This window comes from Silene latifolia, chromosome 6 (assembly GCF_048544455.1).
Source record: "Silene latifolia isolate original U9 population chromosome 6, ASM4854445v1, whole genome shotgun sequence".
Classification (NCBI taxonomy): Eukaryota; Viridiplantae; Streptophyta; class Magnoliopsida; order Caryophyllales; family Caryophyllaceae; genus Silene; species Silene latifolia.
The window spans coordinates 41870043-41888466 of NC_133531.1; positions in this window are offsets into that span (position 1 = coordinate 41870043).

Sequence of the window (18424 nt, forward strand, 5' to 3'; positions counted from 1 at the left end):
ATCTATCCTATTGCACAATACAGATCACCATGACCTAGTAAATGCCCTTTTGGCCTCCTTTCACGGCACGACCTAGGACAAAAACAAAAGTCACTCGTAAATTGCACTTGCTCAGATAATAGTCTCCAGTCAAAAGAATCTACTCATTAGAACATCTTAGAGATCCCCGCCACGACCAAGCGTCTATAATAGAACTTAGGGACTCTTTAAATGGTCACTGTCCGGCAAAGTGTCACACACTCTGCCTATGTAGTCGACTAGTTATCACGCATGACCTTATGGTGTCTAACAACCATCAATCGACTTACAATCTAGTCACTCTGAGACGTCACCTCATTAAGTGACTAGGGACAAAATACAATGTTCATCTTATTCACTTGAATAGTGTTCAACATTGTCTCCATAACTTATTCAGATAAACATGGTATTCAATGTTTTCAGTCAAACTGAATAATTGAGTTCTTAAAGAAACTCTAACAATGAATGCGATCATCACTTATATAAATATCAATACTCTATACAATATTTACATAACGATCTTTAGCAATTAAGGTATACTCCTCAATTCACATTGAGATGACATAACCATCATGTCTACCTTATGCCTACGACTTTGGTTAGAGGATAAGCAACAGTTGCATCACTCTAATTTCCATTGCTATTTTCCTTTGTTGTATGCAATATTTTAATCACATAGAGCATTTCTAAGTACACGTCTACACAAGTTTTTAGACTCTGATTTTAAAGCCAGTCAAACACTCCCACTGTTTTCACAGTCTCTCGGGAACGATATTCGGCTAACAGAACTACTCTAGTTCTATTAAAATCCGGATATCAATTATCTCTTTTACAACATCGGATGCTGTAATGCACTTAGCTTTCCGTTCATGATTTTTGTACGTATAATGATGCGTGTATTTTATATAAGGTTTTTACCTCATTTTTACACGCATTTCTGTACTATTTATGTAGCATCTGGCAACAAATACCCCCGAATATTCTACTTTGGTTCGTTTAATGTAAATTGAAGGAATAAACTAAAGAGGAGCTAAATCGAGCCTAAAGTCATCCCATTTGCATGCATTTATGGAAAACAAGGAGCCGGAGCTTGGAATCTATCACTTTGAGGACGCGTGAGCTAGTTTCGGAAGGTGTTTAGTGCCTAAACGTACCAAGATAGATCGATCGACTACTTTTCTAGTCGATTGAATGCTTTATATAATGAGGTTACTCGATCGAGCAGTCCCAGTATTCAATCAAGTAGGCAATACAAGGAGTTACTCGATCGAGTGGTTTAATTCCACTTGATCGAGGGGTTTGGTGCTTAGTTGCTCGATCGAGTGGTTTATTTCCACTCGATCGAGTAGTTTGGCCTGTATTAAAGTTTTTCCGCCTATTTTCGTATGGGCTTTTGTAATTTAGTTATGGATTAGGTTTAGAGAGGATTTTCGCTTACTACTAATACAGTAGACTGCGTAACTCTCCTCATTCACTTTTTACTCTATCATTTCCTACTGTTTCTTGGATTTTGATCTCTTTCTACCCTTTTGCTACTCGAATTCGGATTTGTGATCGGTATTATTATTCCTTCTTAATTCCTTAATCTTAATTGTTGCTTTATTTCTTTCTTTCCTTTGTTGCTATCATCTTTGCCCAATTCAATCTTTATTAGCTTTGTTAGTATGTTTAATTTCAATTATCTATATGTTATTGTTGTTTATTCAATAGTGATTCATAGCTAATTTCCCCTGCTAAGACTAGGGGATCCATGATTATGAAGGGATAGTAATCGATTTATTAGGTTAATGCTGGTGTAGTCTTTGTTGTTAATTGCTGCATTTGTCTGTATCTGTTTAATTGAGTCAACGCAATTAGGCATTTAAATCATAGTAAACCTTGACCTGGACCGAAAGGTTGGAGAGGGCGAGACTCGTAGCGAACAATAGGGCACTATAGTGAGGGCGAAAGTTAAGCTATTTGTGCTTTAGGGCGAATTGAGACAGAAAGGAGATATTCAGTGCCCCTTAGACTATACTTGCACTAACCTGAAACCTAGATTACTTGACTGAATGATCATGGTGAACCGTCTGTCTTCGCTGCTTTCCTTATCTGCTTAGTCCTTTTTCTCTACCGTATTCTCTTTCTTACTCTCATTAGTTTAGAACAATACAATTAAAAACCCCCCAATTTGGTTACTGTGACGAACTTAGACAAAGCTGACAATTTCCCATCTCCCTATGGAGTTCGACCCGACTTCCCTAGCTATATTAGTTAGAGCCAGTTGGTTATTTTTGATACGTATACGACTGCCCTGTCAAATTTTGGCGCCGTTGCCGGGGAGGTGGCGCAATTTTGTTGCTTTATTTAAGTTTGTTTCTCGTCTCGAGGAATTTATTCCTTGAGACTGATCTCATTTCTGCAAAGTTTTTGATTAGTTTTGCGGGTTATCTGTTTTCCTTTGTAAATTCTATTTTCCAGAATGCCGAATATAGCCAGCCATTCAGAGCCGAATGTGGATTCCCTTCCAAAAGGTTTCTTACTACCCATCACTGATTCGGGAACCTTTGGAATCCACCCATCTTACATACAGCTGGTCGAGAGAAATCTCTTTAGGGGGTACCTGAAGAAGATCCATGCAGGCATATAGAACTGTTTACAGAGTATTGCTCTGCCATTCCTCTTGCTGCTGGGGTGACACAGGACAAAGTGAAGGGAGCTCTCTTTCCCTTTTCTTTAGCTGATGATGCCCGGGAATGGTTGAGGGATTTAGATAGGGAGGCGGTGGTGTAACCGACCGAGTTCCTTGCTTTGGCCTTTTACAGGCGATATTTCCCACTGCAGCGCACTAATGCCTTGAGAGCTCAGATTACTTCTTTTGAGCAACTACCTACTGAAGATTGGATGGGGCGTGGGCGAGGTTCAAGAAGCTCGTCCGTTCTGTGCCTCACCATGGTCTCAAACGTTGGTTCCTTTGTACCCAGTTCTACAACGGGTTATATCGAAACCAAAGAGCTATTCTAGATAGTGTAGCTAAGGGGAGATTCACGAAGAATGTTGAAGATGATCAACGGTGGCGCCTTATTGAAGAGATGGCCATTCATGTTTCAGAATATGGAAATCCCCGAGGTAGTGAGCAAGTCAATGAGTTGGTAGTAGCTGCAGTAGAAAGTCCTAGCAAAGGTCTAGGTAATGTGGAGATTACGAAAGCTGTGAGTGAAATCGCACAGGTCTGTTCAATCACTGAGCATGTGGAGATATGCGGTAGATGCGGCATGGAAGGGCATGACCCTATTTAGTGTCTGGCAAGTATAGAGCGCGTCCTTGCTTATCATAAATACATGCAAGGAGTTCCTTTTTCTCAATTGTATGAAGAGATGAAGAATGTTTCTACTCTTTCTACGCCAGCGCCGCAACCGGTCTCTCCTTCTGCAAACGAGGAAATTGCCGAACTGAAATCTTTGATGTTGAACTTAACACAACAGTTCGGGGAGAAATGCAATAGGAATGAAACCGTCATAGTGGAGTTGAGAGAACAAGTCGCACAGTTAACACTCGCGAAAGACTAAGCCAACCTTCTACCGACATGCGATCCGGTTAATGCAACAAATATCCAAAGTGGCCTTGTTCATGAGGGGCCAAAAGTACCAGAAGACGGGGTTATGACAGCTGACAATACCCCGGATGATGATTTGGATGAATTTCTAGACGAAATCCTTGCTGCGTGTTCTTCAGATACTCGATCGAGTGAAAAATCTACTTGATCGAGTGAAATAATTCATCCCATCACTCGATCGAGTGATAATTGTGGTCGATCGAGTAGTGGCCAAATCACAGATGGTCGATCGAGTAATATTCTTACTCAATCGATTAAAATAGCTGAAGAAATCACTCGATCGAATGTTAAAAATGATCGATCGAGAAAGCGTGAAAAAGAGGTCACTCGATCGAGTGAAGAAAGTGGTCGATCGAGTAAAAGCCAATGTGAAACCGCTCGATCGAGTGGTAAAAGTGCTCGATCGAGTACCAGAAGCAGCGGGGACCCTATTTCACTATCTAATTCCGCTACCGTGTCATCTTCCCCTGTTGTGGAGACGTCACGCACTGATAAAGGTAAAGAGAAAGTCGCGGGTCCATTCATTGCTACCAGAGTACCCTTCCCAAGTTGTCTGAAGGACGCGAAGATCGAGCGACAGTACAGTAGGTTTGTGGACGTTGTGAAGAACCTCCAGGTAACTGTCCCTTTTACCGAACTTGTTACCCAGGTACCTACTTACGCTAAATTTATGAAAGATATTGTGACGCTTAAGAGAGAGCTAAGTGAATTTGAGACGGTTTCATTTATGGAAGAGTCTAGTAATTTACTTTTAAATAAGGCTCCACCTAAAATGAAAGACCCGGGTAGCTTTTCTATTACCTGTGTTATAGGCAATGTGGTTATTGATAAGGCTCTTTGTGATCTAGGAGCCAGCGTTAGTGTCATGCCCCTGTCTGTCTACAAGAAATTGGATATGAGTCAACTTAAAGTGACTAACATTACCCTACAGATGGCTGATAGATCTGTTAGGAGACCCTTAGGTGTCTTAGAGGACGTGCCTGTGAAAATAGGCAAGCTCTTTATACCAGTAGATTTTATTGTTCTAGACATAGCTGAGGACACCCGGACCCCAATTATATTAGGAAGACCGTTCCTTTATACAACTGGGGCCATTATTGATGTCAAACAAGGGCGTTTGACTCTTGCAGTAGGGGATGACGCGATTACCTTCAGTCTGCCTAGTACTTTGGCTCGGCCAATGATTGAGGATACTTGTTATTCGGTTGATATTATTGACGAGTCTAATTATGACTTATGGTCGGGTTCTTTCATGAAGGATCCACTAGAAGCTCTTATGCTTTTAGATGAGTGTGCAGATAGCCCAGATGACAATGACGCTGTGATGGATTTGCTTATAGATGATTTAGATGAGCGTGGACTCACCGACGCTGAGGGAGAGCAAGTGGAACAGATGATTAGCACTCTTTGCTCCATTGAGGTAAAGGTACCGGAGCGTAAGCCTCTTCCTTCTCATCTAAAATATGTTTTCATAGACGATACTGAGCAATATCCAGTCATTGTTAATGCTAAGCTTGATAATGATCAGCTGACTTCCTTGTTTGCTGTACTTAAGAAAAACAGGAAAGCATTGGGTTATTCATTGGATGATATCAAGGGGATTAGTCCCGATATTTGTATGCACAGGATAGAGTTGGAGGAAGATCACAAACCTTGTAGACAGGGTCAGCGCCAGCTGAACCAGAAGATGCAAGATATTGTGATGGCTGAGGTAATGAAGCTGCTCGACGCAGGTATTATCTATTCTGTTGGTCATTCTAAATGGGTGAGTCCAGTGCAGGTAGTCTCGAAGAAAGGAGGGACTACCGTGGTTAAGAATGATAAGAATGAGTTAATACCCACTCGAGTAGTGACTAGTTGGCGGATGTGTATAGATTACAGACAGCTTAATGCCGCCACCAAGAAAGATCAATTTCCCCTTCCTTTTATTGATCAAATGGTAGAAAGGTTAGCTTCTCATAAGTTTTTCTGCTATTTAGACGGGTATACAGGGTTCTTTCAGATCCCTATCCACCCAGACGATCAAGCTTAGACTACATTTACCTGTCCTCAAGGCGTGTTTGCTTATCGCAGGATGCCTTTTGGTTTATGTAATGCCCCTGCCACCTTCCAAAGGTGCATGATGGGGATATTTTCAATGTTTATTAAGTCTATTATGGAAGTTTTCATGGACGATTTCAGTGTTTATGGAAGTGATTTTTCTAACTGTCTGTCTAACCTTGATAAAGTGTTGCAGCGCTGCATCGAGGTTAATCTCGTGCTTAACTGGGAGAAGTGCCATTTCATGGTCAATGAGGGAGTTGTCTTAGGGCACTTAGTTTCTAATAGGGGAATAGAGGTTGATAAAGCAAAGGTGGAAGTGATTCAGCAATTACCTCCTCCTGTTAATGTTAAGGGGGTGAGAAGTTTCCTTGGCCACGCCGGCTTTTATCGCCAGTTTATCAAGGATTTCTCAAATATTGCTAAACCACTTACACAGCTGCTACTTAAGGATGCCCCTTTTGTGTTTACTGATGACTGTCTTTCTGCTTTTCACAGGTTAAAGCAGGCCTTAGTCTCTGCGCCGATCATACAGCCTCCCGACTGGGACTTGCCGTTGAGATAATGTGTGATGCCAGTGACTATGCACTAGGAGCGGTGCTAGGCCAATGGAAAGACAAAGCTTTATACGCAATCTACTATGGAAGCCAAACTCTGGATGAGGCTCAAGTGATGTACACTACCACTGAAAAAGAGCTGCTAGCTGTAGTTTATGCCTTAGAGAAATTTCGTTCTTATTTGATTGGGTCAGAAGTTACTGTTTTTACTGACCATGCAGCTTTGAGGCACCTCCTTCCTAAGAAGGAGGCTAAACCACGGCTATTGAGATGGATACTCCTTCTTCAGGAGTTTGATTTGCAGATTAAGGATAAGAAAGGAGCTGAGAATGTTGTAGCTGATCATTTGTCGCGACTGTCGCGACAAGAAGGGGAAGATTCTCTACCTATTGATGACTCTTTCCCTGATGATACTCTATTTGCTGTATTATTGTCTATTGTTAACCAAGAGCTTTGGTATGCAGATATAGCTAACTTCGTTGTCAGTGGCAAGCTGCCGCTTGACCTTTCTCATCAGCAGAGGAAGCGTTTTCTGTATAACGCTAAGCAGTATTTCTAGGATGATCCTTATTTGTTTAAGGAATGTGCAGACGGTCTCTACAGACGGTGTATTCCGCAGTGGGAGGTTAAAGTAGTCCTGGAAGGCTGTCACTCCTCTTCCTATGGTGGTCACCACGGTCCATCGCGCACCGTGGCTAAGGTACTTTAGTCTGGTTTTTACTGGCCTTCTTTGTTTGCTGATGCTAAGTCTTTTGTTTCAGCTTGTGATGCTTGCCAACGATCAGGGAACATTTCAAAGAGACATGTGATGCCACAAAATGGTATCTTAGAGGTTGAGGTTTTCGATGTCTTGGTCATTTATTTCCAAGGACCGTTCCCGTCTAGTAAAGGTAACAGGTACATTCTAGTGGCTGTAGATTATGTGTCGAAATGGGTTGAGGCAATTGCCTCACCTTATTGTGATGCCAAGACCGTGATAAAATTTTTTAAAAAGTCATATTTCCCCGATTTGGTGTCTCTAGGGTCGTCATTAGTGATGGGGGAATGCACTTTAAAGAAAAGAAACTAACTTCCATTCTGTCTAAAGTTGGTGTCCAACACCGGCGTGGTTTGGGGTATCATCCCCAAACTAGTGGTCAGGTTGAGGTCTCTAATCGCGAGTTGAAAGAGATCTTGTCTAAGGTAGTTTTTAAATCACGGAAGGACTGGAGTCTTAAGTTAGAAGATACATTATGAGCCTACAGAACTGCCTTTATGACATCAATTAGTGCATCACCTTATAGGTTAGTTTGTGGGAAATCATGTCACTTACCTGGTGAATTGGAATGTAAGGCTTGGTGGGAAATTCGTGAGCTTAACTTTGATCCTAAGTTGTGTGGTCAGAATCGTCTTTTACAGCTAGATGAGTTGGAAGAATTTAGGCTTAATGCCTATGATAGCTCGCGCATTTATAAAGAAAAGACGAAGAGATGGCATGACAAAAGAATTCTACCTCAGGAGTTTCATGTTGGGCAAAAGGTGCTGCTGTTTAATGCCCGATTGCGATTATTTTGGCAAGTCAAGTCCAGTGGAGTGGTCCTTATACGGTGACGCTACATTACAAATTTGGATCTGTGGAGCTCGAAGATTCCGAAGGAAGTAGGTTTAAGGTGAATGGGCAATATGTGAAGCATTATCATGAGGCAAATGAAGCAGACAATCGTGTTGAAGTCTTGTACTTCGACGAGCTAGATGCGCCAGTTAATTGATGCCAAAAAGGTCGTGCAGGACCTCTTAAACCTGCGCTCTCCGGGAGGCAGCCCGGACTATTTTATTGTATTTTTGTTGAACTATTTCCCTTCCTGTAGTTTTTTTGTTGAACTTTAGACGCTGTTCTATACTCCCTTTGTATTCTCCTTGCTTTTTATTCGCGTTTTGCAGGTGTATCCACTCGATCGAGTAGTTTTTCTACTCGATCGAGCACTTTTGGGATAATATTCACTCGATCGAGTGATATATATACTCGATCGACAAGCTGCAAAATCACGTTTACTCGATCGAGTGATTATTTTACTCGATCGAGTCCTTCCAGACACTAGTTCACTCGATCGAGCAATTCCTAGCTACTCGATCGAGTAGTTTTGTCTTCTAGCTGCTACTTTACGTCTATTGAGCTACTGCTTGACTTCCTTTAACCTCCCATATTCATGGTCGGTTTGGGGAGGTCCCTCTTCACGACGTTTTGTAAGTATTCCGACTCCACTTATCCTTTTCTCCTCCGTTTACATTTCGTTCCCTATTTTTGGTACAATGAGGGCATTGTACGGTTTGGTTTGGGGAGGTATGTATCCATATCTGTGTCTGCATGTTTTCTTGCATTTTCGCTTGCTTGCACGTTTCATTATTTTCGCATGCATAGTCGTTTTTAATTCAAAAAATCACATAAAATTCAAAAAATTTCACGTTTAATTTGAGTCGGAACGTTTGAACTTTGACGCTACGTTGAATCCTTTCCACTGCCTTGCATATTCTTGACATATAGTTGGCATGATAATGTGTATGATCTACGAGTTTTTGTTTCTCTCTTATCTGAACAAATAGACTTGACTCACATATCGGCAAGTTACATTACATTCTGAGGTTAGAGATTTATAAACCGGTGACATTCATGACCGGTTTCATTTAGGATGTGAGTAGTAATCTCTTTAAGACATGTAACATCAATTTGCATAAGCATGAATCCAGTCTTCTTAATACCTGTATGCATTCGGTCTGTGGATGGTGACACATGTTAGGAGAGGCAGTTCCCTTTTATTTCATTCTACCCATGAGCCCCACATAGCCAAATTGTCTTTTTGTCCTATTAGCTATTATCTATAATTTTTCCTACCCTAGCTAAGCTAGTGACGAGTAGCTGTTTAAAATGTTTTATTGCAGTTTGGTTATTTTTTATTTGAATTCAGAAGATGGTGGAAGAATTGAAGGGAATGAAAGAAAAAATGATGAATGAAAAAAAAAATGAATGAAGAAAAAAATGATAAAGAAAAAGAAAGAAAAAAATCATGTGCAGAGATATGAGAAATTGTACGGATGATTTTCACTCCCATGTCAATTTACATCTTATGGGGAGTTGACAAGTTCTTGGTGTTTCGTGAGTTGAGTGCATGGATTTTGCGCCGTTTTGTTTTATTATATTGAGTATGAAGTTGGGATGCAGTTCAATTTTTGGATTCGTTGTTGCTAGCCTGGCTATTAACCCCACACATCCAAATTAATCTTAGCCCCTTCTTACCCATTACCTCACTTACCCAAATGTAAGTCCTCGGCATGTGTCTTGGTCATTAGTATGGTTGGAATGCATATGTACGGTTGTAGAGACTTTATTCATGATCAACTGCATGCATGTTCTTACTGGTCGAATTAGGTGAGTGTCTTTACTTCTTTCTATCTTTCACATATATACTCACCTTTTGCCTAATTTTGAGTGATGAGCGACCCGTGAGAGTCCGATATCTTTTGAGTCTTGCAAGGTCGACTGTTCAGTAAGTTTGAAACATTGATTTAACTCGTTTGCACTTATCATTTGCCACTTTGTTAGTTGTTGCATTAAACTGGTTTTGGTGGGTGATTTGTAACTGATGTGTTGGTCCCGTTCCACTGTTTATTCTTAGTTGCATTCATAGTTTGCTTGGGGACAAGCAAAGGTTTGGTTTGGGAAGATTTGATGCGTGTATTTTATATAAGGTTTTTACCTCATTTTTACACGCATTTGTGTACTATTTATGTAGCATCTGGCTACAAATACCCCCGAATATTCTACTTTGGTTCGTTTTATGTAAATTGCAGGAATAAACCAAAGAGGAGCTAAATCGAGCCTAAACTCGTCCCATTTGCATGCATTTATGAAGAACAAGAAGCCGGAGCTTGGAATCTATCACTTTGAGGACGTGTGAGCTAGTTTCGGAAGGTGTTTAGTTCCTAAACGTACCAAGATAGATCGATCGACTAATTTTCTAGTCGTTCGAATGCATTATATAATGAGGTTACTCGAACGAGCAGTCCCAGTATTCAATCAAGTAGGCAATACAAGGAGTTACTCGGTCGAGTGGTTTAATTCCACTCGATCGAGGGGTTTGGTGCTTAGTTGCTCGATCGAATGGTTTATTTCCACTCGATCGAGTAGTTTGGCCTGTATTAAAGTTTTTCCGCCTATTTTCGTATGGGCTTTTGTAATTTAGTTATGGATTAGGTTTAGAGAGGATTTTCGCTTACTACTAATACAGTAGACTGCGTAACTCTCCTCATTCACTTTTTACTCTATCATTTCCTACTGTTTCTTGGATTTTGCTCTCTTTCTACCCTTTTGCTACTCGAATTCGGATTTGTGATCGGTATTATTATTCCTTCTTAATTCCTTAATCTTAATTGTTGCTTTATTTCTTTCTTTCCTTTGTTGCTATCATCTTTGTCCTATTCAATCTCTATTAGCTTTGTTAGTATGTTTAATTTCAATTATCTATATGTTATTGTTGTTGATTCAATAGTGATGCATAACTAATTTCCCCTGCTAAGAGTAGGGGATCCATGATTATGAAGGGATAGGAATCGATTTATTAGGTTAATGTTGGTGTAGTCTTTGTTGTTAATTGCTGCATTTGTATGTATCTGTTTAATTGAGTCGACGCAATTAGGCATTTAAATCATAGTAAACCTTCACCTGGACCGAAAGGTTGGAAAGGGCGAGACTCGTAGCGAACAATAGGGCACTATAGTGAGGGCGAAAGCTAAGCTATTTGTGCTTTAGGGCGAATTGAAACCGAAAGGAGATATTCACTGCTCCTTAGACTATACTTGCACTAACCTGAAACCTAGATTACTTGACTGAATGATCATGGTGAACCGTCTGTCTTAGCTGCTTTCCTTATCTGCTTAATCCTTTTTCTCTGCCGTATTCTCTTTCTTACTCTCATTAGTTTAGAACAATACAATTAAAAACCCCTCAATTTGGTTACCGTGACGAACTTAGACAAAGCTGACAATTTCCCATCTCCCTGTGGAGATCGACCCGACTTCCCTAGCTATATTAGTTAGAGCCAGTTGGTTATTTTTTATAGGTATACGACTGCCTTGTCATATAACACTTATACATACACATCCTTCATATGACATCTTTTATGTATGACTTCTCATACATATTTGTTTTATACATGTATAACTTCTTATACATATATGTATAACTTGTTATACTTATTATTCTTTATGCACATAACACTCTTACATGCTAACCATTCCTTAATGAGGCTCATAACATTTTATAAGCATAGGAATGTAACCGTATAACCTTTTACACGAAATTCATTAATTCCTCCATTCAACAAAAGTAAATCCTCAGTGCTTCTCAAGTACTCAAGGATGCTCTTGATAATAATCTAGTGACACTCACTAGAAAATGATTGGTAATGACTTCTCATATTCTCAACATGATAAGTCCCGACGAGAGAAGCTTTTAGCATATTTAATAGATCCTGTAGCGAAAGCACAAGAGATCAAATTAATTGTTCAACAACTTGAACGAGTCAAGAATCTTATCACATAACACTACTACAAAAATAGGCTTAGAGAACTGTTGAAATGATCTTTAGAGAAAGCCTTAGAGGCGTTCTTTAGGTCAGCGTTCTCTAAAGCTTATAAAACGGTTGGAAGAGGTGTTTTCTATTCACTATCATAGTGAACTGTTGAAATGATCTTTAGAGAACGCCTTATAAGCGTTCTCTGTTCATAGGAATAGAGAACGGTGGGCTTAGCCAACAATTCTCTATTCTTCTTATTTTTTTAAAAAAAAAAAATTACTACTACGTATATAATATAAATGGAGAAATATTGAAAATTAAAACAAAGACACAAAACAGGAGAAAGTAGTCACTTTTATTACTCCCAACGTAGCATACACCGTATCATTAATCACCACCCCAAACACCATATATACTGAAATACACTTTATACCAGCTTCTGATTTGCAAATAATAAGTTATGCAACTAACTTAAGATACACCTATTATACCATAAATACTGAATTTCCCTCTTACGACCTCTGCAGCATGTGTTTCATGTCCTTAATTATTTCCTATAGCATGTCTTCATTAGAAGAAAACCAGTTGCAACCTGCTGCAACTATCCATTTGCATCCATAGGTGATAATTGTAATGCAGCAAGTCAAGCCATAACCACCATATATGAACTGCATCCATAGATGATGACTTGATGATAATTCAATTTCCCTTATAAATTGCTAGCCACATGATGTGTCAACTTAGACAGGCATATTAATAATACAAGTTACTAATTCAGATACGATGAACTATTACGTATATTATGCAACTAGAAAAAAGAATCATTGTTTGGTATGAAACAAAAAGTAAAAACATACTGGCTCATTAGTGTTTGATACTTGTGCTATCTTCAGTCCCTTGTATAATCTGTCATATGAAAATTTACAGACAGGAAATGATAGCAGATTGAATTAAGAGATGTCTGGTAAGAATAAACAAAATTGATCATAACTCAAAGGAACTTTAAGAAATTTTCAGAAGTACATGAATATTTTGAAGATGTCGTGCTGTAAGCCTGTAACAATACACTAAAATTGATCAGAATATAAGCTCACTATTATACCCAACAACTAAAATGTTCCAGTAATCACAAGTTTAAGGATAATCAACAATTATCAGTAGAGATTGTTAAGGAAATTAGAGTAATAGGAAGATAAGAATCTACCTAAAGGCAACCATCACTAATTGAGAGATGTGAATATGTGATTGCCAGCAGTGAAAAACATACCAAACAGCTTAGTGAAAACCTTCTTCAATTGGTCCACAAGTTCATTCCTCATGCTTTATAGCTCCCGATGCAGCAATCACCTGTAAAAATACGACATAAATATTCATACTTAAACGAGAAAATTACGGTCAGCGAGGTCGTGGTGAGCGTAAGATACAATTCTAGTGAGCGACACCAATGAGCAAAAGATACAATTACAATGGGCGGTATGGTGAAAATCCCAAATCACGATGAGGACTTAACCACGATAATTCAAACTCTGAAAATTATGGTTTAGAATTGTAGAGAAAATCAGAATCAATCCTTTGAAAATATTAGAAAAGTGTGAGGCAGCATGTGTACTTGATACTCTCATGTCAAGAGCTTCGATGACCATTAATCCCATCATTAACCTCCAATTACGCACATCTCGAAATGATAATGTTAATCGTGTAATACAAACGCAACTAAAATGTAAATGAATAAATTCTCAAATAATTCAGCTACAAAAACAGAAATACAAATCACGATTATCACTCAAAATGAGAATCTTACAACAATCAGGATGGAGAATACCATAACACAACATATCAGTCCTGTCACCCATAAATAAGAAATTTATAACTTTTTGCCAAGCGAATCTATTGGCTTACTTTAATAAGCAGGACTAACTAAAGTAAAGCAAACATATATCAAGGTTTAATAATAAGAAAGAATGTAATGTAGAGTAGAGAATATGGAAAAAAAGTGATACGTGTAATTAAATCCTTTGTGTTTCAGTAATGCTGCTGACAAAGAGTATTGAGATCAACCTCCATCAGCTCGTAGAGTTTCAAATCACAATATTAAGCAAAAATTTGACTTTCAACAAACACAACACACATGCCATATACTCCAACTTATCGACTAGGCTACTTGTAAGACTAAAGCATAAATCAAGGCAGACATTGAGTTTGGTTAGTATCATTATCATACAACAATCAAGTTTAGCACAATAATCGTTTTTGTTGTTCATAGAATCATAGTACAATATAAGAGCTTCAAGTAAGTCATAGTCCTTAATACCAAAGAATCAAACATCAATCAAATAATGAAAGAAAAACAGAACGCTACCTTGGTTGATCCTGGTTGTGACATCCGAGGCCTCTTGAAGCTGTGGAAAAACATGACAGACCCCATGTTCATCAATTACGAAAATGTGATATTGAGGTAATATCTAACATAATCAAATGAGACATATAAAATCAATACAAAAAAGCCCAATAATTGCAGCACATATATACAAATACTGAGGAAAGCACATGGAATACGAATATATTGAATACAAGACGTGTGAAACAAGAAACAAACCTCACTTCTATCAATTTTCGTCAATTTTACTCTTTATTAAAAAAATCCCCAATTTCTAGGGTTTAATAAAGTAAAGACCTTATATTAGCAAAACCAACCTGCAACTTTCAAAGAAACAAGTAAGTTTCTCGATTAATATGCGGAATTAGAACCGTGACAAAAATAAATTCTCAAAATTTTGGAGTAATGTGAACAAACCCTAGAAATTTCGGACCAGATGAAGAGGCGGAAAGTGGTGGTGCACAGTTGTGATGCGATCTACGATGTAAGGGAGTTGGTGGCGGTTCTCGATAGTCGACGAAATACGGGTTATGGAGATTAGTGAGGGTGATGGAGATTACTGAGGGTGAGGATTAAAGGGGTTTATTCAATTAAAAAACATGGGGGGGTTGTATCTTTCTTTTGCTAAGTAGAGTGAAGTACGGTGTATAATACTCCGTAGATTAATAGGATTATTATTATTATAAAGAATAAAGGAAAAGTCGGATGGGTTTTAGTCCGATTATTTTTTTTATTTTTTATTTTTAATAAATGTAGAGAACTGTTAATATAAAAGGCGTTCTCTATTCTTTTTTTACATAACGCTTATCTAAGAAAAGCGTTCTCTTTATTTCTAGAGAACAGTTATCTTACTGGGCCGTTCTCTATTAGGCGTTACTTATTCCTATCTTTGTAGTAGTGTAAGTCTCTTGACTATAATGCTAATATCCATAGAGATATATCTCATTAGATCCGGATATTTAATATGCGCCATGCTACTCTGAAGTATTCACCCGAGAATATTTCTAGTCACTAATATATCAAACACATATTTAGACTAAGAAACATCACCTTAGCTACATTTCTAGTCACTAATATGTCAGGCACATATTTAGACTAAGAAACTTACTTTAGCTCCCACTAAACTCCATGTATCATCATGGTACCTCGACACTCGAGTAATACCATTTTGATAGACTACATGGTTGAACCCAAAGTTCCAACTCTTTGACGTATATAGATCACAAAAGGGATCTTTCAAGCATGCCAGGCTTCTTAACATTGACAAGATCAACAAAACTTCTCCGAAGGAGAAAGTTTCGTTATCCTTTTGCCTAAACTCATCCTCATGAGAGGCTATATTGCTAAGCCCATACGAATTGATAAAGGCATTTGGGTTGTCACAAACTCTCTATAACAAGCCCAAATTTTAAACATCTTATGTAACCTTTACGACAAGATCAAGGTAACCAACCAAAGTATTCACCTTAAATCAAGTCACGAAAATATCTCGTGTTTCCTTCCTTATCGCATTGTCTGCAAGGAGATCAATTCGAATTGCATGGCGACACGCCATCACATAGAATTCATACTATAGAAAAGCCTTTGATGAGGGTTTCAGATTCGTCACTTTTGAAAAGTAACGCAATATTATCGCAAAATTATCTCCTTATAACCATTGAGCCACAATAAAGAACGTCTTCTTGCATTGTACTCACCAGTGAGCCTCAATAAAGAACATCTTCTTGCATTGTACTTAGTTTGTGGGTCTTGGACTTCCGTAAGTTCAAAATTTCTCCCACTTTGTCGTCCAGAAAATGAAAATCTTTCTGGAAAGACAGCATTACGAGCAACAAACTGTTTGTTCTCGTTTTGGAGGAGTAAAAATCAAGTGGTTCAATTTTGGATATCCCTCACAAATATATAAATTGGTTCTGAACATAAACATTTATGGTCCCAAATGTATAAAAAGACAAGCTAGGGACTCTCCCTCTCCATATCTCATATGGAGTCATTTAGGCTATTATAGTCGGGTTTTAAACTTTTAGTGAGAAAATAGCTTACAAAATTGCGAAAAACCTCAAACTATATCTCATTAAGTTCGGTTTATATACTTGACTACACCATACTCTATGGTGTCACAAGGAGAAGGTATTATGTGAACAGGTTCACAATCTTCTTAGTGATTATCAAGGTCATTACTTGATATTACGCATTTGATCTTCAAAGTCATTACTTTGAAACTTCCGATCAACATCTTGATCTTGACGTGCTTTTGGTTTACTACTTCATTTTGAAAATATTCCACGTTTCAAAAATCACTTTTATGTCTTATTAAATAGATACGAGGTTTTCATATCTACTTAACAATACACTAAAAGTAACCAAGTATGTATATTACCAACTATCGGCCTTACACATGCGTATGTATATGGTCGATCACCTCACTATTGTGTTTCTTTTCTACAAAAGAAAACATAATACATGCACACATACTATAAGACTCACAATCAAATGGTTGTTCAATGTGCTTTTCGTTTACTCATTTGAAACGAATTTACTTGAGGTTTGATCAATTGGGTTCACTAGATTAGAGACTTTAAAATCTACTAGATAGTATAATATTTAGTTTTCGTGAAGAATGTAAAATTCCTCTAATTTGAGTGGTCTAAACCAACCACCAAGTTATCATAGGAGTAGGTACAACCTTTTGTTTTAAATCACATGAGTGATGCCTTCTATGTATAAACATAGATGATTACATTCTTTTAAAACCAAATTAAGGTACATTTGTCCCTATTGAAATTATTGGTACTCTAACACCATTTCTATACAAAATGTCCTATGCTAGACGTCTTACGTTTTATCAATTCATGTAAACTTCTTTACAAAGAAATGATCCATACTTGATATCTCATACCAAGATAGTGGAACTAGCCTATTCTTTGAGTAGACGTCTCATTCAACATTGTCCTATCGCATCCATCTAGGGTTACTTCTTGTTAACTCCCACTCACTTTCACATTCCTTTTTGCTTTACCAGGCAAAGATGAATCTTATGAAGACCTCTCTTCATGTCATTCGTGATATTTTATACACTTAGTAAAAGTGAATTACTATAAAGTGAATGCAACATGTGGCTAAATCTCAACTTCTTGCGAAATTGGACTACCTAACCGTTCAATTGTTATCATATGCCTAAACTCTTTAGCGGATAAACAATCGATTTGGCCTTTCTCGAATTGAGCCATTTGACGGTATCATATTGGAGTGTTCTATGTGTTTTTGAAAACTCTTTTCGCAAACTTTTGAACTACTCTTGAGTAATTAAAGCTAATATGTCATCTTCATGACGGAGGTGTCACTTCCGAAATCAAGACTCTCTTGATAAAATGTGACTCCCTTTTAAACTCGTAATAAGAGTTTGCAACATGAAAACCCCTTTTAAATATGTATGGATGTTAAGTTGTATAATAATCGCAAAAATCGTTGTAAGCTTATGTAGGTGAATTGGTAAAAAATATATCCAATCATTGCTATCAAATTCCTTCAAAGAAACCGCTTCCTATGAAAGAACGAAATTAGTATAATAATAAATAGAGGATGAAAGGAGGATGAAGTGCACGATGTCATAGTAAATACGTTAAAGAACAAAAATAGGAAAAATTAACATTCAATGTTTTAAAAAATACTTGTGAAAACATGTTCAACAAGTTTTAACATTTATATAATGATCTCCCACTAAATTATATAAATGATTCCAAGACCCAAATATTAAACAAAAATGAGCATCGCTTGGGTGAAACATCCCATAATTGTGTAAATTCGGTAAGTCACGTTGACTAATTCTACCTCTAGAACTCTTGGTCGACGAATTTCCTTAAATCCATCTACTAGCCCCGGAACACAAGACCGTCTTATATCCCGTTGAGTCCAACACATTTTGGCGCGTGATAACCGCTCACCACCCTACTTACTCAAGGTAAAAAGAGAACACCCCGCTTGGGCGAGCGCGGCTCTAATGAACAAGAGATTCATAGGTGTTACTAATTGGTAAGGCTAATCTCAATTTTAGTTATGTGAGAGATCTTTTCAATTTAGTCATAAATTCCCTATAAGTGAACTAATTCGGTGAATGTAAATGACGTGAATTGACAATCGCGAAGATAAAATGCATGTGAATGGCGATTTTGGCATGCGCGAAAATAAAACAAGCAACCAAGTAAGCATATGAATAAATCCTAGTATGGCCACTTAGTTAATAAAAAACTAGTCTATTACATTTCGGAAACCAACTCCTTGGTCCCTT